The 26,349-nt window shown below is 44.3% G+C and overlaps 1 protein-coding gene across 9 annotated transcripts in view; it reads left to right on the plus strand.

Moving 5' to 3' along the window:
- Window positions 1-282: 282 nt before the first annotated feature.
- The window catches only part of ELAVL2 (ELAV like RNA binding protein 2), an 89,361-nt gene continuing 63,294 nt past the window's right edge, over window positions 283-26,349 (plus strand). For 2 of the 9 annotated variants that reach the window (XM_063181444.1, XM_063181447.1), the window contains exon 1: window positions 5,717-9,759. The gene's annotated coding sequence lies outside the window, so the exon portion shown is untranslated. Of the gene's footprint in view, window positions 336-2,964; window positions 3,009-5,716; window positions 9,760-26,349 lie in introns of those variants that run through there. The other 7 variants (XM_063181441.1, XM_063181443.1, XM_063181450.1 and 4 more) reach the window with 6 other exon arrangements.

The following is a 26,349-nucleotide window of genomic DNA, read 5'->3' on the forward strand; positions in this document are numbered from 1 at the left end:
CCGCGCCACCGGAGCAGCGCCCGGCGCCTCGCGGGCCGCGCTGGGAGCGGCGCGGGGCGGTCGCAGCGCCTCGCCGGGGCCGCGCCGGGGCCGTGTCGGGCCCGCCCGGCCCCGGGCCCGCCCGCGCGCGCGGAGGCGGCCCCGCGCGGCGCAGCGCACGCTGAAGCGGGGCGCCATGCGCCCTGCCGGAGTGGCGGCCCGCGCGGCCAATGGGCGGCCGCCGCCTCGCCGGGGGCGGGGCGAGTGAGCGGCGGCCGGGCCAATGTGGGCGCGCGGCGCCGCCAGCAGCCTGCGTTGCGCCGGGGTGCGGGGACGCTGCCGCGCGTGGCGCCGGGGTAGGCGTGGGGCGGCTGCCTGGCGGGGGGGCGGGCGCGGACGGACGGACGCGGGACGGGACGCGGCCGCCTCTGGACGGACACACGCCCCCCGCCGCGTCCCCGCGGCCGCGCTGCCGGGCGCGGCGCGCAGACGCACGCAGCCCGGCGCGGCGGCGGGCAGGAGCCGGGCGGCGGGGCTGCTGTAAATCTGCGGAGCGGTCCGCCTCCCTGCGAGGCACGGCGCGGCACCGCACGGCGTCGTTCCCCCCCTCCCCCCACCCCCCGCGCACTCAGCGATGCTGCAGTTGGCTCGGGTGGCGAGCCGCTAGGAAGTGACCAGCAGGGAGGAAGGGAGGGAGAGAGAGAGAGAGAGAGAGAGAGAGAGAGAGAGAGCGTCTTTAAAATCGCCCTTCCATCCTTCTTTTCTTTGTTCCTTCATTTCTCTATCCCCTCGTTTTGTTCCATTGGGTCGCGAAAGGAGGGTCGTCCTGTCACTCTCCCACTTTTGAGTTCTCCCATTTTCATTTTTTAATTTTCTAATTTTTTTAATTTTTGATTTTTCCCCCTTAGTGTTGGAGTGTTGGGGGTGGGGGAGGGAAAGGAATTTTTTGGTCTTGTTTTGGTTTTTATTTGCTTCCTTTTATAACTGTCAGCAATTTAGCTCTTGTCTGTTGACTTGAGAGAACTATCCATCTGCCTCTTACTCCTGATCGGCAGAACTGCACCGTTACTTTTTTTTTTTTTTTTTTTTTGTTTTTTTGTTTTTTTTTTAATCCGAGGACTGGAAGGTAAGTTATGGCTTGATTCTTTCTGTTATTGTACGTGTCCGATAGCGTCCACGCGACCCACTCCAGAGGTGCATGCCTTGTAGAATTATGCTGATCACCTGCTGTGTTTGCTCCGTATTGACACGGTTCCTGCCGACGGCGCTGAGTGAGGCTGTTCGTGGCTATGGCAGCATGCCCGCGGAGCTGAGTTGCTGAAAGTGTTTCAGCGTGGGGAGGGCGGCCGCTGAAACTGGGGGACCGCACCGCGCCCACGCAGGATGGCATGCGCATCCCTACCTGGGCTGGCCCAGCCGCAAAGTTCCCGGCGTGACCGCGCCCGTCCAGCTCCGGATACGTCTCCTTGCGGGGAGTATCCGAGGGGACGGACCCGCACCGCGCTGGTCGAGGGAGACGGTATCACTTTGAGGAGATAAACTCGCATTTTCAGATTAGCCGGGATAAGGCTCTCCGCGCCTAACTGCATTAGCCGCACGACGGTTTTTTTTGCTTCCTGCGGGGCTGGGAGGCGACTGCGTGCCACGGCGCACAAAGACGCGGTCGGCAGCATTGTCAGCGGGAGCGGAGGGCGGGCGGCGGGCTGAGGGGAGCCGCTGGGCTTTCCCGGAGAGAAGTCTATTGGTGTCGGGTGGGCCGGGCCCGTGTCTGTTCGTGGGAATGAATAACCCGCCGCGGGAGGGGACGCGTCCCTTTGTTCCGGGCGTCGGGGCACTGCGCGGCCGTGCATGGGCAGCGTGGGCGGGGCGGCCCCGATCTCTGTCCGTGGTCCTAGCGGGGCGGCGGCGACGCTGACAGCGGTCGCCGGTGTGCGCGAGGAAAGTTTGCGTCCGGCAGCCGCGGCAGGCATCCCAGCGAGGCTCCGGGCAAAGGGACGGACGGGGCGTCCCGTCATCAGGCGCGTCTCCCGTCCTCTCGCCCTTCGTCCCTGCGGCGGTGGGAGGGTCTGGGAAGGAGGAGAAAGCGGCGATGGTAAACGCTGGCGCTGCAGCTTGTGCTACCGGCAAAGACCGGCCGCGAGCACTGCCATTGTTGTTTAATTTATGCTGCTGCCAGCACGCTACACCGTACCCATCTATTTCACCTATGAAAAAAACTAATGTGATGTCTATATGAGCGAGACAAATGGATAGTTACCCCTCTAGTCGTTTTCAAGAACCGGCGGTGAGGCGGTGTATTTTGACTACTCTTTGGAGCGCTGGGAGGGCGGGGGACATGCACTCCCGCGGGGACGGGACCTCCCCTCGCCAGCACTGACGCTGGAGCGCTACCCGCGCGGAACGAGCCGCCCGCAGGAGCGCAGCCGCGGTGCTCGGCAGCCGAACCTTGCGGGGGCGAGGAGGGGTCCCCTCGCAGCCGGGCGATGCACGAAACGGGACGGCGCTGTCAGAGAGGCTAATGCCCGTCGCAGGTCACGGAGCGCTCTCTGCCGCTGCGCCCCTTCGGGCGGGCGGCTTTGGGGGCTCGTTCGCCCCACCGAGCCGTTTCCAGAGAGGGAGGCAGCGTGGAGCCTCCGGGACTCGACACTTTTTAGGGAAAGACGGGGAGCCTTAGAGAGATGGGAAAGCACTGTGGGTATCTTGCCTCTGACCCTGCTGGGGACGGGGAAGGCAAGCTCCCGCCCCATCCTGATCAGCAGACTCCGCTGCTCTCCCGGCCGCCCCAAAGCGCCCGGCAGCACTAGCGGAGTAGGGCCCGCCCGGCCTTGGCTCCGCCAAGTACCCGCATTGCCCGGGGGCGCGGCCCCGTGGGCGCGGGCTTCTTGAGTGGCCGCCGGCAGCGTCACTCAGGCGGCGGCCGCGGGGGCGGGCTGTGGGGGCCTTTATCTGCCCGTCAGCGAGCGGGGATTCTCTGTTGGCGGCCGGGCGAGTGCGGGACGGTGGTGTGGCGGGAGTGCCAGAGCCATCAGGTGAGGCGGGGCGCTGCGCCGCGCCGCTCCCTCGGTTAGCGGATACCTTTTCCCCACTCTGCTTCCAGCCTGGTACCGCAGCAGCGGTAACCAGGCTCCTCGAAACTCGCCGCTCCCGCAGGACAGCGAGCAGACGGACTGCCGGTCCCGGGCAGCTGAAATGAGGGCGGGTCGAGGGGCTGGGAACGGAGACGGGGCTTACGGGGAACCATGCGGTCTTGGCAGAGGCGCGCCGGGACGTTGGGTTGGCCCCGCAGGAGGAGTGGAGGAGAGCTGGAGCCGGAGCGGGGCTGTAGCCTGCGCGGGGAGCACGGCGGGAAGGCGGGGCGGCCTGGGATACTGGTGGCGTTAGGTTAAGAGGCGCTTCTTGGCAGTTGTGGACAGCAGATTTTTTTTTTTTTTTTTTTTTCTGCGAACGGTTACTTCATCCCCTTTCCCCTGTCCCGTACTAGATGAGTTTATTCGCTTTTTGCTTTAACCTTCGGGCTTTTCTGACTATTTTCTTTCTTTCTTTCCGCCCCCTCCTTTTTTTTTTTTTTTTTTTTTTTTTAAAGTGTAGTTATAATTAGGTGCTTAAACACTTGTCCCCCCCCCCGGACATAACATTGTTCAGTAAACTCTTTGTTTAATCAGCAGCGTCCCTGAATGACTTTCATCCCACCTTTCTCTAGCGTGGCCCTACCACTCGAGCGTCGCTCTCATTCTCCCCGCAAGCTGCACCCTCCTTTCCGCCTTATTCGCGTCTGACTTTGCTCTAACCGGAGCGCTTATGTCCATTATGTTCACCGTAGTGCATCTGCCGCCTCCTGAGCGCGCCCTGCGGCGCGGCGGAGCCGTGGGGCGGCAGAGGGCCGCGGGTGGAGGGCGCGGGGCTGTGCCTGGCCGCGGAGGGGCCGCAGGGCTGCCCGCCGCACCTGCGGGGCGTGGGGAACCGAGCCGCGCCCGCGGGCGGGGCCGGTGGGGGCTGTGTGGCCGGCGGCAGCAATCCCCGCGATGGAAAAGGCGCGGCGGAGCAGCAGGTGCTGCCTGGTGCCGGCCTTCCGCGCCCCGGGCTCGGCGGTGCGGAGGGCCCCGCCCTGCGAGCGGGCCCTGCTGGGCTGCGGAGTTCCCGCGCTGCAGAGGGGAGCCGGCCGTGGGGATGGGGTGAGGGTGCCCGGCGCAACTGCTCTGTTTTATTTTGGGGTTCACGTCGCGCTGAGGAGTCAAGGGTCGCACCGGCGCGGCGCGTCCGAGCTTGGTGACGCGGAGGGGTCGTCACCCCGTCATCTCTGCTTTTTGCACGGAGCATTACCAGGTTCGGTGTATTGCCTGCCTTTTCAGATTGCCCTGCCCCGGGAAAAAAAATTCCCATTTTTGCCTTGAGTGCGTGGAGAGTGAGTTGATTTTGCTTCAACTGCTTGACGCTGATGGTGTGAACTCTTGGGGCAATCAGGCAGCTCGGTCCCCTTTTAAGCTCGTTACCCGCTCGGTAGCATCCGTTTAAATTCAGGTGTTACTTGTTAGAACTGGAAAGCTTGATAGTTACGGAAAAAAAAATTCAGAAACCATGCAAAACACAGAAGAACATTTGTGTTATAAAATAGTCTTTGATGATAGTTTATTCATTTGAAGTGTCTGAGACTAAAAGGTGTTGCCATATTTTTTAAGTTTTGAATACAGCCTTGGTTGATAAAGTTTAGTAGTACTTAGGACGTCAGTGTCTTGTGTTCTTACAAGTGATACTGGATGAAGCTGTAGCACCTAATGAATTGAGGATTTCAGAATGTGTGTATTTTCTTGAAAAGTAATGGATTCCCGATATTTTGCGCTGAAAAACTCCTGTCCATTTGACTTTGATTTTATTTTGATGGAAAATTTTGTATTAAACTGGGGGGGCCTAGGGGGTGTTCCACTATGTGGGCTACATTTGGTTGAGGAAGCACAGTGGTATTAGTTTTAGCTTTTGTTTTCCTTTTTCAGTTCCATGAATTCTGAATCCTGAATTTACATTCAGGTTTTTCATCTCTTTTCCCTGACCTTTCAGAAATGTTATATTAGGGGTGATAGTTCTAGCAGTGCACTTTGAACCTCATTTCTAGCAATTATGCTTAAATAATTTTATTTGCAAATATAAAATTGGCAATTCTATATGCATGGTGTACAATGGAATATTACTTAACTGGAGAGAAATGTAGATATTTGAAGTTTTTACTGTGATATATTATTGAGGATTTGTAACTACAGACACATACTAATGACCTTGAAACTGCTAAGAAATTTTATCAGATGTATTCAAATCTGACGAAGCACATCTTTAATGCTCCTTTCAAATGTCTTCTGGTTGTCCCCACATTGCTGTTTCTGCTTCAGCGATAGGTGTCTTTATTTTATGTGGTTTCATTCTGGTGGAGTGGTTGATCTTGTCCATGTGCAGTAGAGATTTTTAATTTATTTAGTCTTTGCAGTGGGTATGTCTTAAATATGCTTACATTTACATAAATATCTTGCTTTTATAAGGTAATCATGCTAGTGTATTATTCCTGCAAGTAAATTTATTGCAACTTTATCATATTAATGTGACATTGATTTTTATTCTTTTTCCTGCATTCCTTTTAATTGCTCTTTTTTAAATGGGAGGGAAAGATTTACCTACTGCATTTCCAAAAATTGTGAACTAGCGTAGTTAAGACTGAGCTAGGTGATCTAGGTAAAAAAAAAAAAAGAAGACAAGACAAAAAACCTTACAGAGTATGTTCCAGGTTTCTAGATGACAATATTCAACCTACAGCGAAGGCTCAAGCTGAATTCTATGAAAGTCCTTATAATTCCAAGATAGAATTTTTGAGAGACAGAGCTAAGCATGTTTTAGTTGGGGACTAGGTAGGAAATAGATGTCCTGTTCTAAAAGCCCAAGGTATAGTTCAGCTTTCTTGTGCTTTGTAAAATAAGTCAATGCTCCTGCAGATATAGAGTTAGCAGTTAAAAATAGTACAAGGATGCAAGCACAAGCCCCTCTCTTGTAACAGCAATGCAGAAATGCTGCTTTTATAGGTAAAACTCTTTGTCTTACAACATAATGGCCTTTGATTATATTTGTGGCCAGTGATGTTCTTCATAGCAATAGATTGTGAGCTAATGGATAGACTCAATTTGTGATGAATGTACATTTCAATATTGCTTTAATGCCATCTTCACTTTTGCTGAAATGCTTCTCTAATAGATGTTGATGTCTTCAGAGGACAGTCAGTGTTACCAGCTGTTGCTAACATTTGAAAAGTGTGAGAATGCCACTTTAGCGCACAGATTTCTTTTTCTGACAGCCCCCAAATCAGTTGCAAAATCATGACACTGTCCAGCAGGATTAGCTGATGGTGTTTTGTGTTTTGACATCTGTAGTTCCATTTCTGAAGGAAGCTGCTACATGTTTTTTTGATCTTGGCTGTGTAAAATCTACCTAATTTGACGCACTCAGAAGGATTAGAAGCTGGCATAAGACAATTTGTAAGTTTTAGCTACTACAGCTGGTGGGCCAGAGCAAGATGTTTTGTTGCCTAATCCATACTGAAATTCTGAGAGTCATACTGCGAGTCTCTGGTGGCTGAAAAACACAAGTAGGCTTCTTGAATGATTCCCACTGAAGCTCAGACAATTCAGAGCAAGCTGCTTTTGCTCAGTAAGAATTGTTTTTGGATTGTAGGGTCTCCTTGCATCTAATGCTTATAGAAGAGCTAAATGCAATGCTAAATCTAACAAAGTCTATGATGAGAGACGTAATTGCTAGTTGGTCTTGAGTGTATTTGGAAGAAGAGCATGTGTTTCACACAGACTTTCTGACCTACAGCTCTGCAATAAGTACATCTTGGAAAGATGACCTCAGTGAAACACTTGGCTTTAGTAGTCAGTGTTTTAAATGGACTGCAGGTTTTCAGCTTTAAAATTAGGCAAAAGAGAAAACAATTCATGGCAGAAATCTGAAGTATGCTTTCTCAGAAATTGCCTTAAAAATTCTAATGCCATGTTAAATTTTTGAAGTAGCTCACAGTCTAAACTTGACTTGGCTGGCAAAATATGTGGAGTTTTAAGAGCAGTAATTACATAATGTGGAAAATTGTAATGGGAAGATCTTACGTACATATGTTTGAAAATTGTGAATTTCAGGAACAAATTTTGAAGTTTTCCAGATGGAGATTAAACTAGTGTCGCACTGTTTTCTGTTCTGTCTGAGTCTTGTGGTACTCCTGTACTTAAGCAACAGGGGTTTTAATTTGTTTTGGTAGTCATAGTAAGTCCCAATGTGATGAAGGTTTGAAAAAAGCTGTGGTTTCTTGATGAAAGTGGGGATGAGAGTTAGGTGTTTAAATGTGTGAGCGTGCCAGCCAAGGATCAGAATAAGAATAATTTTAGGCAATCTTGAATTTCACATAAAACATTGGTGATACCAATTGTTCATTCCCTCACACAGTTGTGATACTGCTGATGACTAAAATAGTCCAGCTGCTGATCAGAAACTGCAGAGATTCTTAGTGTAGAGGAAGCTGTAAGATGTTGCAAGAACGAGTGTCTTGATTTGCTGCAGTTAGCAAAGGAACAGGTATATCCGCGTAAAGCCACTGTGGCTGTCCAAATGATGCAGAAGCTAGAAAATACTGAGGTAATAAAACAAGGATTGTGTTAAGGATGTAAGACTCTACTTCTTCAGGTGAGTGTGGAATAGAGATAGAAGTAAAGCATTATACAATGGAAGGTAACTGAATTGCCATAACATACTGTAAATTGTGCATATGCAGTCATATGAGTACTTATTACCTAAGTACTGGCAAAAGAGGGAACACTTCAGCATTCAAATACATTGTGAGACAGTCTACACAGAGGTAGGAAGGAGTGCTCAGGGTATCCTCTTATATTCTTTGTGATGTGTTGAGCAGCCTTTCTGTAGGTCTGCTGGCTGCGTTTGCTTTCATGCTTTAGATGAGTTTATTTAGCTAAGTCCTTACTCTGATTTAGCTGAATAAGCCTTATGTGTTTTTATGGAATGAAACTGCCATTGAGTGATTGCTGGAGTACTGATGTTCTTCTGTGCCTTAAATATTGATGTCAGAAAAGAAGTTAGTAGGATTTGTTTTACAGAATGGATGAACAGAGTTTCTCTTGAAAATTCAAGTAAGTATTTAGAGGCAAATGCCTTAGTCACTTTTTCTTATAAGGGTTGAGAGAAGGACATTCAGACATGGAATGGGAAAGGTAATGTAAGTAGAACTTCTCTACCAGAAGTGTCCCTGCTGATTGTGTTTTGCAATACTGTTATTGCGTATTTTTTCAGAAGTGGAATTGCATACCAGAAGGGGTGGTTTAAGCCATCTTTTCTGTGTTGCTTTTTTAAATTGCCTGTTGCTTATTATTGATGAAAATTTATGCAATATTACTTGGAAGGAGGTAGAGGAGTCGGGTCAGAAGATAGTTTACTCTCCCATTTCCATCTAGCTGCATTGGCATGATGAGGTAGAGATTTGAGTGGGTTTTGCAGTTATTCAGGCTGTATCTGGCTGTCATGGGGAATAAACATTTGAAATGGACTTGTTGAGCTGGCTTTGTCTCTAATTCCTCAATGAGTAGTAGATACAGTCCAAATATTCACGTTCATGGTACCTGAATTTCTTTAGGGATAAATCTGCTTCTGAGAGTCTTGTGCTTAGACTTGTCTCTCAATATATTGGGATTTGGACAGTCTGCCATGATATCCAAGAGGCTGTTTCTGTGTAATGTTATGGAAAGCTTGCTGTTAAAATACCTTAATGTAAATAAAATTGTCTAACGATGTATGTTATGGTAGTACCTGATGTTAATAATATAACTCTAATAAAACACCCTAAAGAAATGGTTCCCTGAGTTAGACTTGGTGTGGTGGATATCAAAATTTATTAATTAAATATATAGACAGCAGAAAAAGGGCTAGGGTTTGTCTACCCACTCTTCAAACTTGGCCTTATAAGCTTGCTGCTTCTAGTTTTGTGTTTGTGGCATGTGATTTTTAGTTTCAGTACCGAAGTGGAGAACTTCTCCAAATCTTACTTGAGATTAACTTATTTTCTGAATGCATTGTGGAAGTTATGGTCTTATCACTTACATACTGCAGGAACAGCTGTGCCTAGATTTGAGCCACATCTTTGGAGAAAGATGTGCTGAATGGTGAGATAGTTTTTGATAGTTCAAGTGGGGTGAAAATGTACTTGTTTACCTACAGAAGTAGTTAAGGTTCCTTGTACCACTGTTCCTGGTGATCTTGTGGGAAGTGTGTGCAAAGTGGTGAGGAATAGGAGGAGAAGGTGGTCCCTTACATCTCGGGTCTAGTAAAGAGTGTTTCTCTTTAATAGAGAAAGGAAGATGGATGCAGAAGAATCGGTATTGTGGCCATCTGTCTTGGCAGAGGAGAAGATTGTTAATGGGGTATCTCGATTTCTGAAGTTCCTTTGAGCATATGCATATGTAGCCATTGCACTGAAATGGGCAATATATTGCAGCAATGGTAGCATATGAACTTTGTTTCCATTTTATTTTTGTAATGAAGTCTTTGTTTCAGTGCCGTCCATTTTGATTGTCCTCTTGAAATGCTGGAACATTAATGCTGTGGCCTCTATTTTTATTATCCATTAGCATTAAGTTTCATATGCATCAACCCAGCCCAGTTTGAAGGTGGAGCAAGATCTTGGGATTTATTTAAATTTTCTGTATCTGCTGTTCATCTCCAGTCTTGATTCCTCAAGCATAACTAGAGGTGAGCACTTACTGGTTGCATATCACAGTTGATTTAAAAAAGGCTTTTAAATATTTTAAATTTAAATCCTAAGATCCTAGTACCTGCTATAATTGTAATTAAGGATATTATTTTTGCCTCTGGTAACACATGTAGAAATTTCATCAGACATCCTGGTGTGGTCCATTTCCACCCAAATAAGCATTAGAAGCTGCTTTCTGTTTCCAAAAGAGGGAAAGCTAAAGTCATAACTCTAAAACACCATATGCTGCTTGTAGCAGGCTATGCTTGTACTGCATGCATGAAGTAGAGAAGAAATTAGTGTATTAATGAGTTTGACTTTTTAATTTTTATGTGCTTGTACCTTGAGCTACAAGCCCAAATTGAGGTCCTGACCTAAAACTGCTATTGCTAATCTGGCCAGAGCACCCATTCTGAAGGGAACTGGAAAACTGCTGACAAAGTGAACTGCATAAAGTGAAGAAGACTGTAGAAGCTGCTTTTGCATTCAGATAGCTAAACTGTGAAACTTGGCATAGCAATAGCACTTGCCTTGGACTGTATCCATGGTTGAGCTGTTGGTAGGCAAGATGAGAATTACAGCCTCATTAACCAACTGAGTAGCTGAATTTTTTCTGTAACAGTTGAGCAAACTGAAAGAAAATTAAATGGAGTCATGCTTGTCTTTTGCTAAAGGCTATTTTTATAAGAAAAGTGGTTCTTGTAGTAAAATTCCTCTGAACCAGTGCAGCTGAGCGATATAAAACTAGCCATCATGCTGAAATTATAACAGGGCTGTAGGTTTTCTTTTTCTGTGTTGAAAGTTTCATGTGTTTGAGATGGTGACTGTTTCTGTGTTGAATGGTATAACAGAGATGACACATTCAAAGCTTTGAGCAACCTAATCTAGTGGAAGATACCGCTGCTGATGGCACAAGTGTTGGAACTAGATGATTTGAAGATTGCTTCCAACCTAGACCATTCTGTGCAAGTTTGGTAATGTTAGAGGTGTAGAACTAGCTGTTACAAAAGGAGTAGATACTGCAGACTTTTGCTGTGGCAAAAATAAACCTGTTTTTCTTTTGTGGTTACAGTTTTTCTTGATCTTTATAAATGCTGTATGTTGTGAAAACAGGTGGAGTAAGGATTACTTGTTTTGAGCATTTTTAGGTATTCTGAAATGAGGAATGTCAATGTTCCTGAAGAAGTGCTAAGTTAAATTGCTTGTCTTTGGAGTTGATTTCATAGAATGATTGCATGCATCAGGTTTCCTGCTTGAAGGAATGGTCGAGAACAGAAAATGAGTTGATAGTTTTTACAGAAGTATTTTGGTTTGGGTTTTTTTTTTTTAAACTATAGTGTGCAATATCAGATTTAGCTTAGGTTTCTGCATATCAATCTTGAGTAATCTTTATGTGTTCTGAAAGAATGTCCAAGATCAGAGACCTAATTTTTGTGGCTGCTGGTACTACTTGCTCAATTATTAAAATACTGAAAATTAATGACCATCTAATTGTAGCTATCATCCTGTTTTATAAATGGTGTTGACTTGCCCTTTTAAAATGTATGTATCTTTTTGTAACTTGCTTGACCTAAGATGGCTGTGTTGTTTTTGTCTGCATACATCTCAAAAACTCTGCTTGTCAGGGTATTAGGAAGAGCTGTAGACCTGTGGTATTCATTCAGTCCAAATTAGAATAACTGTGAGTAAACTGCTGTCAAACACAGTACATGCAAGCAGGATTTCACATTTACCTACACAAAAGGATGTGAAATGGTACACTCAGGAACGGCATGATACTGAGTGGGCAGCTTCATGTGTATGGACTGAAGAGTTAGTTAATTCTTCTTAAGGAAATATGGAAATTGTACAGCACAATTAATAAATGGCAATAAGAGCCTCAGTTTCAAGAAACATGAAAAGTGTTGTGGATGTAGCAAAGAGATGAAAGTACCTTTTGTATCTGAATGCAATATGAATAGTTTGAGTGGTGCTGAAATTTTGCTTGTTACCCAGATTTATGAATTTATAAAGCTAATCAGCCTTCTGATCTGTCTAAGGTATGCTTGACTCCATGTAACTTTAAACGTTGTTTGAAAACTCAGCAGACCTGGCAGCGATGCCAGCAAGGCTAGGGGCAGAAGGCCCTGAGCCCTGGTGGGCAGTGGGCTGAGTCGGGCCATAGAGACAGGGTGTGAGGGAGAGCTTTTCTTTCCACAAGACCTGCTGGGCAGTGTGTGTGGTGTTGTTTGCCTTCTTGGAAAGTTTTCAGCCCATACATATAAAGGCCTGAGCAATCTCACCACATGGCTGATCTTGCTGTGGGTGGGGGTTGAAACTGGAGATGATCTGAAGTTCCTACTGACTCAAATGACTCATCTGTCTACCACTTTTGCCAATAAAACAAAATGTATTTACTGGAAAGAGAACGGAGGTATGGCAGAGTTTGGGTCTTACAAAAAAAAAAAAAAAAAGAGCAATAAGCTCAAGCTCAGCTGTGGTTGAGCCAGAAACATCAGCAGAGTGAGAAACTACTGGCTGTTCTTATGAGTGCATTTCTAGGTGAAATCCAGTCGTTTGCACAGTTTTAACAGTTGTAACACAGCTTTGACGCTCTTCCAGTTCTTCAGTCTTTAGGTATTGGCGATAGTAATTGGACAAATAATATTACTAGATACTATATATTGCCCTTATGAGTCTACTTTACACTTAGAGTGTATCATCAGTCAGCACTTTTTCAACAAACTTTCTCATCAATGGTTGTAGAGCTAAATGTTTACTAATTCTTAGGAGTTATATGATGCTGTTCTTTGAGAGAAAATAATTTTGTTGTCTTTTCCTCTATGCAAGTTGACTTATCAAAAGAATAAACAGTGATCTGTCCAAACTTGTTTTCCTAATGGGGATCAGCCTAGAGGCACACACATTTAGATTTTAAAGTAGTCTCAAGAGTTCTCTGGGAGCTAAAAGTATGTACCTTTGCATGAACCACTTGAGAGCAGCAGGTGTCAGAAGGCTTTTCTGAAAATCCTTAAGGGCAGTTCTGGGCCAAATGACAATCCTTTGACAACTGGAATGTTTAGTATGATGATGTAAGTGATGGCCTCTCTGTATAAGAGGTGAGATATAATAAGCAAGCTGCTGGCCAGCAGTGGCCCAATCTGTGTCAATAGAAGATACTCAGAGTTGTTGCTTATATAACAGTTTAGATGTGAGGTTTTTTGGCTTTTGTTTGATTTGAGGTTTTTTTGTGGGTTTTTTTTTTTTTTTTGGTTTTGTTCAGGAAGTTTTGTTGTTGTTGTTGTTGGGGTTGTTTTGTTTGTTTTTTGTTTGGGATTTTTTTAATGTGAATATTGGTTCCAATGACAAAGGGTGTTTTGGGCACACCTCTAGGAGAGCACGTCTGAGTTTCGGCCTTATTTAGACTTTTCAGAGACAGACTGTATGATATCCTGGGGATCAGGGTGCCTTGGTGGCAGTAATATCTTTCTTCACCTGTTAGGACACCTTTTGGTAGAGTAGGAGAAAAAAATGTGGCTTGAAAGGAGATGAAAAATGGGAAGATGTGGCTTGTGAGTCAGGAGATAGAAAATGGCTGTAAAGATTGAAGTGAGCCTGTTCATGGAGCAGTATCAGTCTGATACATTTTATGTTGTGTTAGACTTTAATATCCCTGTTTACCCACATAGCTTCTGCATTTCTAGCTTCCTGATTTCTGGAAGTTACTGTGGCCTTATATAGTTGAATGGTAACTTAAAGAGAGAAGGCAAAGGACTAGGTACATACATGTGCTTTTGTGCAAGAGGTACTTCTGTATGGCAACAAAAAAATGTAATATCTTTGTCTAAAACTACTTTTAGCAATAATTCTTCTGTCACATACTTTTGCACACAGTAATTTGTGAAAGGCATGCATTTTTCCCAATTAGCAATATGTGACAATTGATCACAACTTGTTTTTACTGGGTGATCTCAGGAGGATTAGGAAGGAACTCCTGGCCATGAAAGGAAGTGATAGCAGAGAGGGTGAGGATAGTAAATAGCTAAGGTATTGCTTCTGGCTCACGTATTTTAATAATAGTTAACTGCCCTTTTTCTGTGTGTACTCCACTTTGCTTCAAAATTGTTTTACCTCAGATATGATACGGACAATTCTCTTGGACCTTGGAGGTAGGAAGGAATGCAGTGTGTGTTTCAGCAGTTTATGCCTTCTGTGGGGTAAATGGTAGTGGTCATGAAAACCAGCTAACTACCTGAAGGGTGTGGAGGATTGGAAAACATGACTGAACATGAGGCTGTTTTTCATGTTCTTCACCTTCATACTTATGTGTTCTTCTCTGCTTGCTGTCCTTTGAATGAAGTAATGTGAGTGACCTCTAAAGGTATTGAAAAATAAGGATCACAGGACCGTTTGGGCTTGAAGGGACCTTTATTGGTCATGTAGTCCAACTCTCCTGAAAAGAGGAGGGGCATCTTCAGTTTGCTCTGAGTTCCACCTAATCTGAGCTTGAGTATTTTCAGGAATGGGACATCTCTCACCTCTGCAGGCAGTCTGTTACAGTGTTCTGTCCATCCCTATGTGTCAGCCACTCCATACAGCTTGGTGTTGACAGTCCTGACTTGCACTTCTAGGGCATTCTGCCTCATGACCATTTTTGCCATGTAGCAGTTTGGACTGTCCATGAATCAAACCCATAATGGTTGCTGTCTTATGTAGTCATGGTAGATTCTTGAAATGCATGTTAAGATGAACAATAAATTTTTCTCCTTAAATTGGAGGAGTTATGTCGATCTAAAACTGCTCATGTGGGACTGCTAGTAACTAGCCATTGTAGTGCTATCCCAGAGGACTGTAACCAGTGGCACAGGCTCTGTTTGGGGGCCTGTCCCTAGTGGTGCCTCCCACCAATAGCGGGCCTAGTCTTGTTTAATTTAGCCATCAATGACTTGGATGAAGGGCAGAGGCCTCCTCAGCAATTTCACTGACAACACAGAGCTGGGAGCAGTGGCCGATAGCCCAGAGGGCTGTGCAGCCCTTCAGAGGGACCTCAGCAGCCTGGAGAGATGGGCACAGAGGAACCGTCTGAAATTCAGCCAAGGCGAGTGCAGGGTCCTGCAGCTGGGGAGGAACAACCCCAGGCACCAGCACAGCCTGGGGGTGACCTGCTGGGAAGCAGCTCTGTGGAGAAGGAGCTGGGGGTCCCGGTGGACAACAAGCGCTCCATGAGGCAGCAGTGCCCTGGTGGCCAGGAAGGCCGGTGACATCCTGGGCTGCATCATGAAGAGCAGTGCCAGCAGGCTGAGGCAGGTGACCCTGCCCCTCTACTCAGCCCTGGAGAGGCCTCACCTGGAATGCTGTGTCCAGCTCTGGGCTCCTCAGTACAAGAGACACGTGGAGGTCCTGGAGCGGGTACAGTGGAGGATGACAAAGATGATTTAGGGACTGGAGCATCTCTCTTACAGGGAAAGGCTGAGGGAGCTGGGCCTCTTCAGCCTCAAGAAGAGACATCTGAGGGGGGACTCCATCAGTGTCTATGAGTACCTGAAGGATGGTGTCAAGAGATCCAGAGCCAGGTTGTGGTGCAGAGCAGTAGGACAAGAGGCAATGGCCAGAAATCAATGCACAGCAAGTTCCGCCTAAGTAAGAACTTCTTTACTGAGCGGATGGCTGTGCTGAGCAGGCTGTCCAGAGAAGTTACAGAGTCTCCCTCACAGGTATTCTCAGGAACTGTCTGTATGCAATCCGGTGCAGCAGGGCTCTAGGATGAAGCTACCAGAGCAGAGAGGCTGGACAAGGTGACCCACTGTGGTCCAGCCTCACCTCTTTGATGACTAACTTCAGTTAATGGTTTGGGCCTAACACAATTAGTTACAAAGTCTTGTTTTCTCTCCCTTTCTGGTTCCTGCTTTTCTCAGGAGAAACTTATTGCCCAGGATTTAATCCTGTGAGTCATTTTGATGGATTGCAGTGACCAAACAGATAGTGGTGGAGCTAGATATGCAACTATGCAGATAAAATGTGTGAGCGATGCATTGAAGAAGCTTGTTCTGTCTGTGCAAGCTGCTGAATCCAGTCATGGATAAGTACAAAACAAACTTGAGGAGCTTGGATAGAGACTGATATTGTAGGGAAGGATAAAACCTCCAGCTGTGTGGTAGTCAGATGAAACTCTTGCTTTTCCTTGATAATGCTTCTTCTGTGACCAAATGTTGAGATTGTTCTGCCACAGAGGCTCCTCATTAATATCTAGGAGAGATCTCCAATCTCATCCTTTCCAAGTAATATCAAGAAGGAACTGTATAAAACAAGTACTTGATCACCCTCTTCTAGACAAGCCGGCATGAATTTTTAAGCATCTTTTCAGTCCAGTGAGATGTAATAACTTCACAACTTAATTAAAAATAGCCTCTCCTCAAGGTCCATTTCTGTAGCAAACAAGGATAATAGCATCAATATATTAAGGAGAGAGTGACTTGGCATGCTCTTGATGGCAAGCAGCTGGCAATCTCTGTAGCTCTTTCTCTAAAAGCACACTTCATGACAGTTACTTGCAGTATGTTTTCCTGGAACTGCTTTGTTGTTTTATGATTAGTAAGTGCTTATGACTTACTGTACTGTATAGGTATAGCCAGAGCACAGCCTTTTGCTGTCTACTCAGTATTTTCCTGCTTTGAAAAAAAATTTTATTATGAAATTTGCTTAAACTGAGTGTATTTACCCTTGAAACCGGCAGTACTACTGCTGTGTAACAGTAGCATTGTTGGAAATGATGTAAAAACACAAGTCTGTGTTTTCTTACCTTCTTTCTCCATATCACACATACTTGGGCACAAAATGGATTGTGTTAGCATGGGTTGTAGGTGACCCTAGGATTTTGCATGTTTCCCACTCTTTTCTTGTGAGAAGCAGGTAGCAGGTGTTTTTTGAAGTTGTCGAGCTTATATGTCACACTGTCCACTTTGGAGATGAAAATGGGACCTGTGAGGACTTCGGGTAGCTGTGTTTGCTGTGGGGCCTTTACCAATGAGAAAATTATTGTTCCTGCATATACTTTTAATAAGCTACTGTTGTTCATGTTAAGCTATCAGTTGTCTTCATTTTTTCATATATATCTTCTACTGAATTAATGCAAGATGAATGAAGAAGTGGAATATCAGTGGTGATGGTTGTTCTCTTATGTGCCTGACCTGCTGTGTGGAGCTCCCAGAAGCAGAGGTGGCCTCTTGTGAATAGTTGTGGCTTGTTCTGGTATGTGTTGTTTCTCCTCCAACATTTACTAAGCCAGCAAGACACTGGTAAGGCTACAAAAGCCAGAGCCACTGGTTATGTTGCATGACTGTTTCTACTTTGTTCTTCATGCCTCCTTGTGACATAGCAAAACCATACTGTATGCAAAAAATGAGTGCATTGAATTACCAGCAGAATTAAGCACCATGTTTGATTTGTTCAATTTTAATTATTTGCTTCTTGGTATGGATCTATAAATAGACATATATTTTTTGGTATAGGTATTTGGTGAAGGTCAGGTTGTAGATCTTAAGCTAAAGTAATCAGGAGATGTCTGACTTGGGTGGTATTACTGGGCTGTTTCCAGTCTTTTCCTTCTTTATCATTTTGTAGCAGTGTTTTAAAATTATGGCATCCATCAGGATGGAGGGTGGTGGATCGAAGCAAAACTACAATCAACAGACAAATAAAGTCAGAAGTGCTTGTAGCTCCAGCACTGAAGAGGTGGCTGTAATGGAAAAAAACAAGTGTACTCAGTCTAACAGGTGCTCTGAACAAGACAGGATTAAGCAGATGGGCATAGTGACCATGGAATTATTCCAGTATAACAGGGCTGTAAAACAGTGCTTTCAGAAGCTGTCTGTGGAGACTGATGAATAATTACATAGGCAAGATCTGATGTGTGCAGGGAAAAAATCCTAGAAAGCCAGAACAGTGATGATGAACCTGCACAATGGACCATGCAACAGTTGCTGTTGGAGGCAGTTTGCTTCTGCTTCAGTTCATTCCCGTGTGTGTTTGCACTTCTTTTTATAGCTTGCATACAGCTGTTCCTGAGCCTTGAAGAATTCAGTTCTGAAGCCCCTGTAAAGGCATGTCACATCTTGTCTGTCTGTGGTTGATAAAGAAGCTGTCACAAACAGCCTTGAGGAGGTGGACTGTGGTAGAAATGTCAGAAAAGAATTGGGGAGGTATACCTACTTGATTAATTATCAAGGAGTTGAATCTTTATCAAAAGTTTGGAAGCATAAAGCTAAGTCTGGTAATCTGTTATATTTGCATTGATTTCCTTAGAAAATGAAGGTGGTGGTGGCAGGACTCCTTTGAAAGAAGTGTTGTCTTGACACAGTTTTTGCATTTGCTTTCCTATTTATGCTGGTAACAGTGGCAGATCTATAAGCTTGAGGGGAAAGTGGGACTTTTTAGGAAAAAACAGGGCATTCTCCTGAGCATAAGTGGAATGCTTTATGTACTCTTGAGCACGCTGTTCTGATCCATGTTCTAAAATGTATTTCATCAGATAAACTGAAGGATGGAATTGCATGTTAAGTGGAAAACTGCAAATAGTTGTAATATAATGAGTTCATAAGCAGCAGTATTGAGCTGATTTTAGAAGTAGAATGCTGGTTTGCCAGGTAGCTTTTCTGGAGCATTTTGTTTAATTCTTTCTTTGTTTATGTTGGTTAATGGTTTAACACAAGTATATCCTTTGTTTTACTGTTGGTGCTTTCTCTAAAGGTCATTTTAAAGGTATTAGTCCATCCGCAGGATGCACGGAAGATACATTATCTTTTTATCCCAACATTCATATGCATTGTATCACAATGCTAGTTAGAAAATTGGCTAAAAATAAAAAACGCTAAACCAAAAAATTACTACAAGTACTTTGGTCTGAGAAATAAGGTCCTGGGTATTCCTTAAGACTCTGTTCTGCTTTTTCTCATTGCCTTATCTTGCCTGTTAAGCAGTATTGCTGTTGACAGAATTGTGGAAGGTAAAAGTTGATGTGTAGGTGTATCATAATGTATTCCAGTACCTGCAAATGCTTTTGAATATTAATAAAATATCATATAAGTGAACACTGTTTGTCATTACAGGTGAAATAATAGGACGACATGGAAACCTCTGAAAAGATCTTTCTCTAGTTGCAGGAAAACAGGACACAGATGTGATGTACTGTTTTTGTGTTCAGTCCTGTTCTCATTGACTGGAGCTGATGCTAGTGGTTAACAGCCCTCTACTGCATACATTAGCTTTTTTAATATATTAAAAGCTATCAAAGGTACTTAATTTATATTAAAGACAAATGATTTAGATTGGCGGGCACTTCAGGAGATACTCTAGTTCAATCCTTAGTTTGAGGCAGGGTCAGCCTAGAGCAGGCTGCCCCAAACAGTTCCAGTGGGGTTTTGGGTGTCTCCTGCTCTGCCCAGAGGGTCTGTGTTCTCTGTGGATGTTGTTCTGCGCTTGTCAGTGTTCGCAGCTATGGGAATAAGTTCTCATATGTTTAAACATATGTTGTTCTGATACTGGATACCTCTAAAAAAAGTGTCTTAACCTTCTTTACTCCCTCCATCTGGTATTTATATTGGTCTTACCAGTAAAGATCAAGGCTAAAGGTAGGCAAACTCAGCTTCTTCCATGTCTTTTGTCACCAGATTCTCTGCCCCATTCAGCAGAAGGCCCACATTTTGTGTATCCTTTCTTCTGCCTTGCTTTTTCCAGACAGCTTTCTGAAGCTGACATGTCTCTAGCAATGCTGGTAAGTTGTATTAACTTCAGCAGTTTTAAAGTACATATTGTGTATTCAATCAGCTTGCTAGCAGTTCAGAAAAATGCACAGAATTATTTTTCATCCCTCTGTGTTAAGGTATAGGTGCTTGATTTTTAAGAGTTTTTGTAACTGGCTGGTTTTAGTTCTGCTTTTCACACTCTTAACAAAAAGATTGCAAATAAATTTCTGTGATATACTGAAAAATTAACATGCTTTTCATCTTCTCTAAGAGTAGTTAATATCCTTGTGTTTAAAGATGCAACTTGGATATGCAAATAGTGTTGCACCATAAGTATTTACTCCTTTTTGTTTCTTCTGTAGGATGTTAGGCTATAGTTGGAGACTTAGGTGGTACACGTGCATGGTTGTGTACTCTTTTAAATTAGTGTTTTATTTGTAATCGACTTTCCGTATTGTGAGCTGTGTGACAGGCATGCAATACTTACTAGTGATCTGGTTTTGAAAAAGCTTTGGATGTGCAGTACCAGCTAAGTTCTTGTTTTGAGAACTTACCTAAAAAATGTGTTTGGTTGGTCTACATGAAGTTATTTTTCACCTTGTCAGAAATCAAATAACCATCAAATATGTCTAGAGTTTGATTTTGATCTCAGATCTTTAGTGGAAAGACTTTGCACTATCTAAACAGTTGTTTAGATAGAGGGAAAAAAACCCAACAACTGTGGTTCAGAGGAGGAGTAAAATGTGTTGTCATCAGCAGCGTCCTCTACCAAAATGGTGAAGACTGGAGACAATTGATAGCTGAGTGAATTTGTACTAGCCTTGTTGTCTGATACAATAGAAGGCTGTCTTAGTTTGGAAAGACAGGTGTCTGCTAAGGAAGGCAGGAGCCTCCCCTGAAATGGAAAAATGTAAACCCCTTCTCTCCCCCTTCAAATTGTTATAAATTTGAAATTAAGGGTGGTTCTCAGGCAGAAATATGGGACCAGGAATAGCAGTTCTTTATTAGGGAAGAACATAAAAATATAAGCAATGCAGTAGACCAGTAATAAACGCAACCTGACACCCTGTTGGTCAGGGTGTTGGTGGCAGTCCAATTGGAATTGTGGCTGCAGTCCTCCTGGAGTATCAGGTGTGGTTCTGTTGTAGCAGTTTTCCTGTGGAAAGGGTGTAGTTTTCCTCTGAAGGTCCAGTGGAAGAAGAGACAGCTGTTCCTCTGGGAAATCCAGTGGAGAAGCTGTGCTGGAGTTCCAGAATCTCAAGATTATATCTGTGTGGGAATGCTTGGCTCCTCCCTCTGGGCAGAGTGTTTTAAAATGGGATGCTGTAGTTCTTATCAGTCATGCAGTGGCATTCAGTAGCCTTTGATCAGCAGATGCCCCTCTAGAGGAGGGATTGGGTGTGGAAGAGATAAGGAAAACTGCCCACTTAACAGAAGACAACTGCCATACAGATGGCAAATGGCATACAATTTGCTTGGCAATCCAGGGCAAAGTTATTGTTGAATCTCAGGGAATATTTTTGCCAAGCTGTCTCCTCATCATTTTTGCAGCCTTTAACTGAGAATCTTTTGAGGGTCAGAGATCTTCTATCTGCATAAGCTTGTTAGAGAAGCTCATTTCTGTTGTGTTCAGGCTTTACTGCTAACATAATCCTTGGAGTTTCAATCTGCTTGCAACACTGCTTGAATTACAGTGGAGCCTGAAATTATACTAGGTGGCTCTTTTATAGAGAGATGGCTGTTTCTTTTCATAAGTTTGTATTTTAGTTAAGAGCTTGATGGAAGAAATCCTGATTTTTAATATGGCTTGAAAATTTTGTCTGCATGCTGGCATTTACCTTTCCTAGTTGTGTTTGACATCGAGGATGTTACATTATGGTTTTCTGTCAGTGAACGGATGTACCGTTAAAAACTACAGATAATACTAAAGGCACAAGTAATTTTCTTGTTACAGAAATAGCTAGATATCTTTTCTGAGCCAGTACTCTAGTATCACTCCTCTATTTTTGACAAACTCAAGCATTTTATCATCCTACATTAAATTAATTCTATATAAAGGACAAAAACACTACCGATGAGACTAGAAATAAACTTCCTCAAGTCGCTGAGCTCAGCAAGAAGGTTTTGTAGTACTTGTGAAAGTCACCCCTGTAAAAACCATAAAATGGTTTGAGTTGGAATGTACTTAGAGATCATGTTGATGTAACCCCCCTTCCATGTGCAGGGACACTTACCACTATACCAAGTTGCTCAGAGCTTTGTGTAGCCTGGCCTTGAGCGCTGCAGGGATGAGGCATTCACAACTCTGGGCAACTTGTTCCAGTGCTTCACCACCCTCACTGTAATGTTTTCTTCCTAATATCTAATCTGAACCTACTCTTTCAGTTTGAAGCCATTTACCCTTGTCTTGTCACTACTTGCCCTGCAAAAAGTCCCTCGCCATCTTTCTTTTGTTTCTTCTGTAGGATGTTAGTCTATAGCTGGAGACTTAATGTGGTATAGAGTGCATCTTTGTGTACTCTTTTACAGTAGTAGGCTTCTTCTAAGTATTGGAAAGCTGCAGTTAGATCGCTCCAAAGCCGCCTTTTTTCCAGGCTGAGCAGTCCCAGTTCTCCTAGTCTTTGTAGGAGAGGTCCTGCCTCCATTCCTCTGACAGATTGTGTGGCCCTTGCCTGAAGTTATTCTGACAGGTCTGTGTTGTTCCTGTGCTGGGAGCCCAGAGCGGGATGCAGGTTCCAGGTGGGCTCTCCCCAGAGCAGAGCAGAGGAGCAGAATCCCCTCCCTGCCCTGCTGCCCACGCTGCTCTGGATGCAGCCCAGGACACGTTTGGCTCTCTGGGCTGGGAGTGCCCATGGCTGGGTCATGCCCAGCCTCTCACCCACCAGCACCCTCAAATTCTTCTCACAGGGCTGCTCCTGATTGTTTATTTGTGCTGATACATGGACTTGCTGTGATCCAGATGTCTCACCTTGTGCTTGTTCTTATACCTTGGTATTGTTAAATCTCATGCTATTCCCACTTTATGACCTTGCCCGGGTCCCGCTGGACGGCATCCCACTCTATTTTGACAAGTTTAGCCATTGGGAGGTGAGTGGAAGAAAGTGGTACAGTACACCAAAGGCATGATGATTAGAAGTATCTTTATATCTCTGTGTAGGCTTTGTAGAAAATACCATAGTTTCTGGGCTAGTACTGTGTGAGAGTGTGCTGGTTTTGGTTGGGATAGAGTTAGCTCTCTTTGCAGTGGTGAGTATGGAGCAGTACTTTTGTACTTGTGCTGAACACAAGTTCTGCCACGCTGGGGGGGAGGCTGCAGGGGAAGATACCCCCAGGACAGTTGACCCAAACTGACCAAAGGGATATTCCAGACCATATGATATCCTGCTTGGTATATAAAGCTGTGTGAAGGGCAGGATGTTTGCAGTTACAGCATTTATCTTCCCAAGTAACCTTTACACGTGATGGTGCTTTGCTCTCCTGGTGATGGCCAGCTTAGCTTTTGTGATGTAGATAGGAACTCCTGTGCTTTAACAGGTTTTGATTGAAATAGGGTTTTTTTTTGAATACAAGAAACAGCAAATGTCTGGTATCTATTTCCATAGTGATGAAAAGGTGATGATGAAAAGTAGAAGATGGGTTGAACCTGTGTTAGGGTAGTCTTTCAGAGTAAGTCTACTAGACTTACAGCTTCAGGAAAACAGGTCCAGTAACCACATCCAAGCTTTTGTGACTCTTAAGTGTTAAGCTCAGAGGAGAACTGGCTGTCTGTTTTAGGTTGTCAGTGTTTAAATAACTTTATTGAGTTCCAAAATTTTGAGTCCTGTGTACCAGTTGAGCTGAGCAGATGCAAAAAATAGAAAACAGAATGAAGAGCACTTTGGCAATCTGTACAGAAATGAAGTGTTATGAGCTAAAGAAAAGTTACTATTTTGTGCCTTATGCCCATTAACACTTCCAGTAAGTTTGAATCATTCATTATGTGAGATTTCCTGGTTGTGAGACAGTGTTACCCCTGTATGACAGATTGTGCTGAGGGGGAAGGTGAGTGTTTAACTTAGGCAATGGATTGAAAAAAAATTCAATATAAACATACTTGAGTGCTACTGGACTATTTGATACATCAAACGGACTCTAAAAACTGACTTAATAAAGAGTGATAGTGTAGCATGTTTGACATACCCTGGCATGTTTGGGTTTCTTTTCTTTTTTTTTTTTTTTTTTCTTTTTTTTTTCTTTTTTTTTTTTTTTTTTAAGGTTAAGTTTCTTTTCAGGCATCGGGTAATAGGTTGCACAGCAGGCTGGTTGTCTGGTAGATCTGGACTTGGTGTTGGTGTTATTTTTTTGAACTCCAGTTGTTTCTGTATGAAAACAACTGCTCTTAAAGTGAGATTTTTTTTTTTTTCCACAGAGAGTAAAGAGGAGCTTTTAGAAGTCTCTTATGTGACAGTTTATCTGCTTAGAATTGGAGGAGATTGTTGGTACTTGTGTATGAAAGATTAAAGGAAACCTACTTGAAGAAATAGCTTGTCTGTTGAAGAATATTTTGTGCCAGAGGTTTATTGGAGCGGTGTCAGGAAGCAAATGGTTTGCCATAGATTTGAGACATAAAACTGATGATGCTGGTAATTATGAGTAACTTTTGATGCCTGTAGCTAGCTGCTGGTTAACTCTGTCAAATTTGAAGTTTTTCATACTTAAGCAAACATGATACAGAGTTGGACTTGTGAAATCTTAGGTAGAATGAGTTGTCTTTTTGTTTTGCTTACAGTTGCAGGTGAGATGTCAGGGATTATTGGTATGAAAAGGCAAAAGAGAACTGCAACCTGAATATTTCACCTGAGAGTGCCTCCTAAACAACAAGGAGGGGTCTTTATCAAGCTGTGACGCTTAGCACAGTGCCCTAGGCACAATGGAGATCTGTGTGACAGCAGTGGAAGAAGGGCTTTTACAGCACTCAGACTGAGGAGAAATGAGATTGTTGGACAAATGTGTTAGTAAAGTCGAACATAACATCTTGGGTGTCTTGGATTTTGCATTGCTGACACCTGAAATCAGATATGTCTATATTCTGCCCATCTTTCAGATAGAGGTCCCTTGCAAGTAGGTCATGGTGATTGCTGTTCTGTTATTCTGGACTTTGCTAAACCTTAAAAGTGGGTAATGGTCTAGTTGTCATGACAGGGAGGTGTTTGAAATTATTTTCACCCATAACGAAAAGTTAGAAAATTACTTCTCACTTAAACCTGGCAACAGTCTCCTTGAGTTACTAGCTCTTCAAAAATTGAACAAAATACTCTAACGGTGGAGTAGTTGGGAAGTGATAGTGGAGGGTTGAGTATGTTGCATTGCATTCTCAAAATGATGTAAACTTCAGTAAGGTGCTAAGGTAGCAGCTAATGGTATCTTATGGAATCTCAGAACAGTTAGTGTTGGAAGAGACCTCTGGATTCAGTCCAGTCCCAACCCCTTGCCAAGGCAGGGTCACGTAGAGCAGGTGACACAGGAGTGTGTCCAGGTGGGTTTGGAATGTCTTCATGCTTCCCTGAGCAGCCTGTTCCCATGCTCTGCCACCCTCAATGTAAAGAAGTTCTTCCTCCTGTTGGGTTGGAACTTCTTGTGGTTTAGTTTATAGCCATTGCTCGAAATTATATGTTCGGGCATGCTGAAAAGTCTGGCACCCCCCTTTGAGATATTTGTATGCATTAATGAGATCCCCTCCGTCTTCTCTGCTCCTGGACAGGCCCAGCTCCTGCAGTCTCTCCTCATGAGGAGATGCTTCAGACCTCAGATCACCCTTGTGGCCTCTGATGGACCCTTTCTGATAGCTCCTTGTCTGCCTTCTACTGAGAAAGCCAGTACTCAACCCAGCCCTCCACATGAAGCTCCAGCTTCAGCTAGGGCTGAATACATGGGAAGGATCCCCTCCCACCTTATAATGGATAGGATTTCACATCCATTGACATACTTCCAGATCTTGCTCTCTTTCAAGCTCTTGAGGTAGTTATCTGTGCTGGCATTTTCGGAATGAAGCAGAGGTGGTGGAGTATCCTATGTCAGATGCTCAGAAGCTCTCTGGACGTGGTCCTGGGCAGCTGGCTCTGGTTAGCCCTGTTTGAGAGGGGCAGTTGGACCCAGTGGTCTCCAACCCTGAGTGATCATTGTGTGAGTCTGTGGTTTAGGTGATCAGGTGTTCTAAGGATAGTGTAGTGATGCCTTACTGAGCTGAATGTCAGCTTTGGAAAACTTGTGGGAAACAGCACATGTAACTGCTGGAGCAGCTACGGAATTTGAACCATGGCAGGGTCGGCAAAATCAGGCTTGCAAGTGAAAAGTCTCTTGACTGTGTTGTGTGTGTAGATTCTTTATTCTTCTCTAATAGCTCAAATTCAGCTATCAACAATAGCAGCAACAAGAAACAAGAAGCCAGCAACAAAACAACCCAACCCCCCAACAAACACCCCACAAGCTTGCTGAATTCCACTTTTTTGCAGGGGTTAAGCGTTAGAGTTGTTTCTTACTAGGACATTAGTCTTTTTCTCATTTAGCAAGAATACAAAATTGATGTGATAAGTTTAGAAAGTTCTCCAAAAAGAAGGAAGAAAAGTATGGCATGTAGTTGGGGTTTCCAAACAAGATAAATAGTCAAATCTAGGTCGTTTGATTAGCCACTCAGTAGCACTGACAATGTTGGGATGTGTACTGTATGTATAGAAGCCGTTTCCTATCAAAGCTGTTCAGACACACCCGGTTAGAGCAGGTTGTAAGGGTTGTAGCTTGTAGCTTTTTTGAAAAATGTAAATGAAGCTTTCAAATATGAAAGGTTTGGGAGTCAAGGTTTTGTGTAGTAGAGGGCTCCCAGCAAGCTGATTA

This window comes from Melospiza melodia, chromosome Z (genome assembly GCF_035770615.1).
Source record: "Melospiza melodia melodia isolate bMelMel2 chromosome Z, bMelMel2.pri, whole genome shotgun sequence".
Taxonomy (NCBI): Eukaryota; Metazoa; Chordata; class Aves; order Passeriformes; family Passerellidae; genus Melospiza; species Melospiza melodia.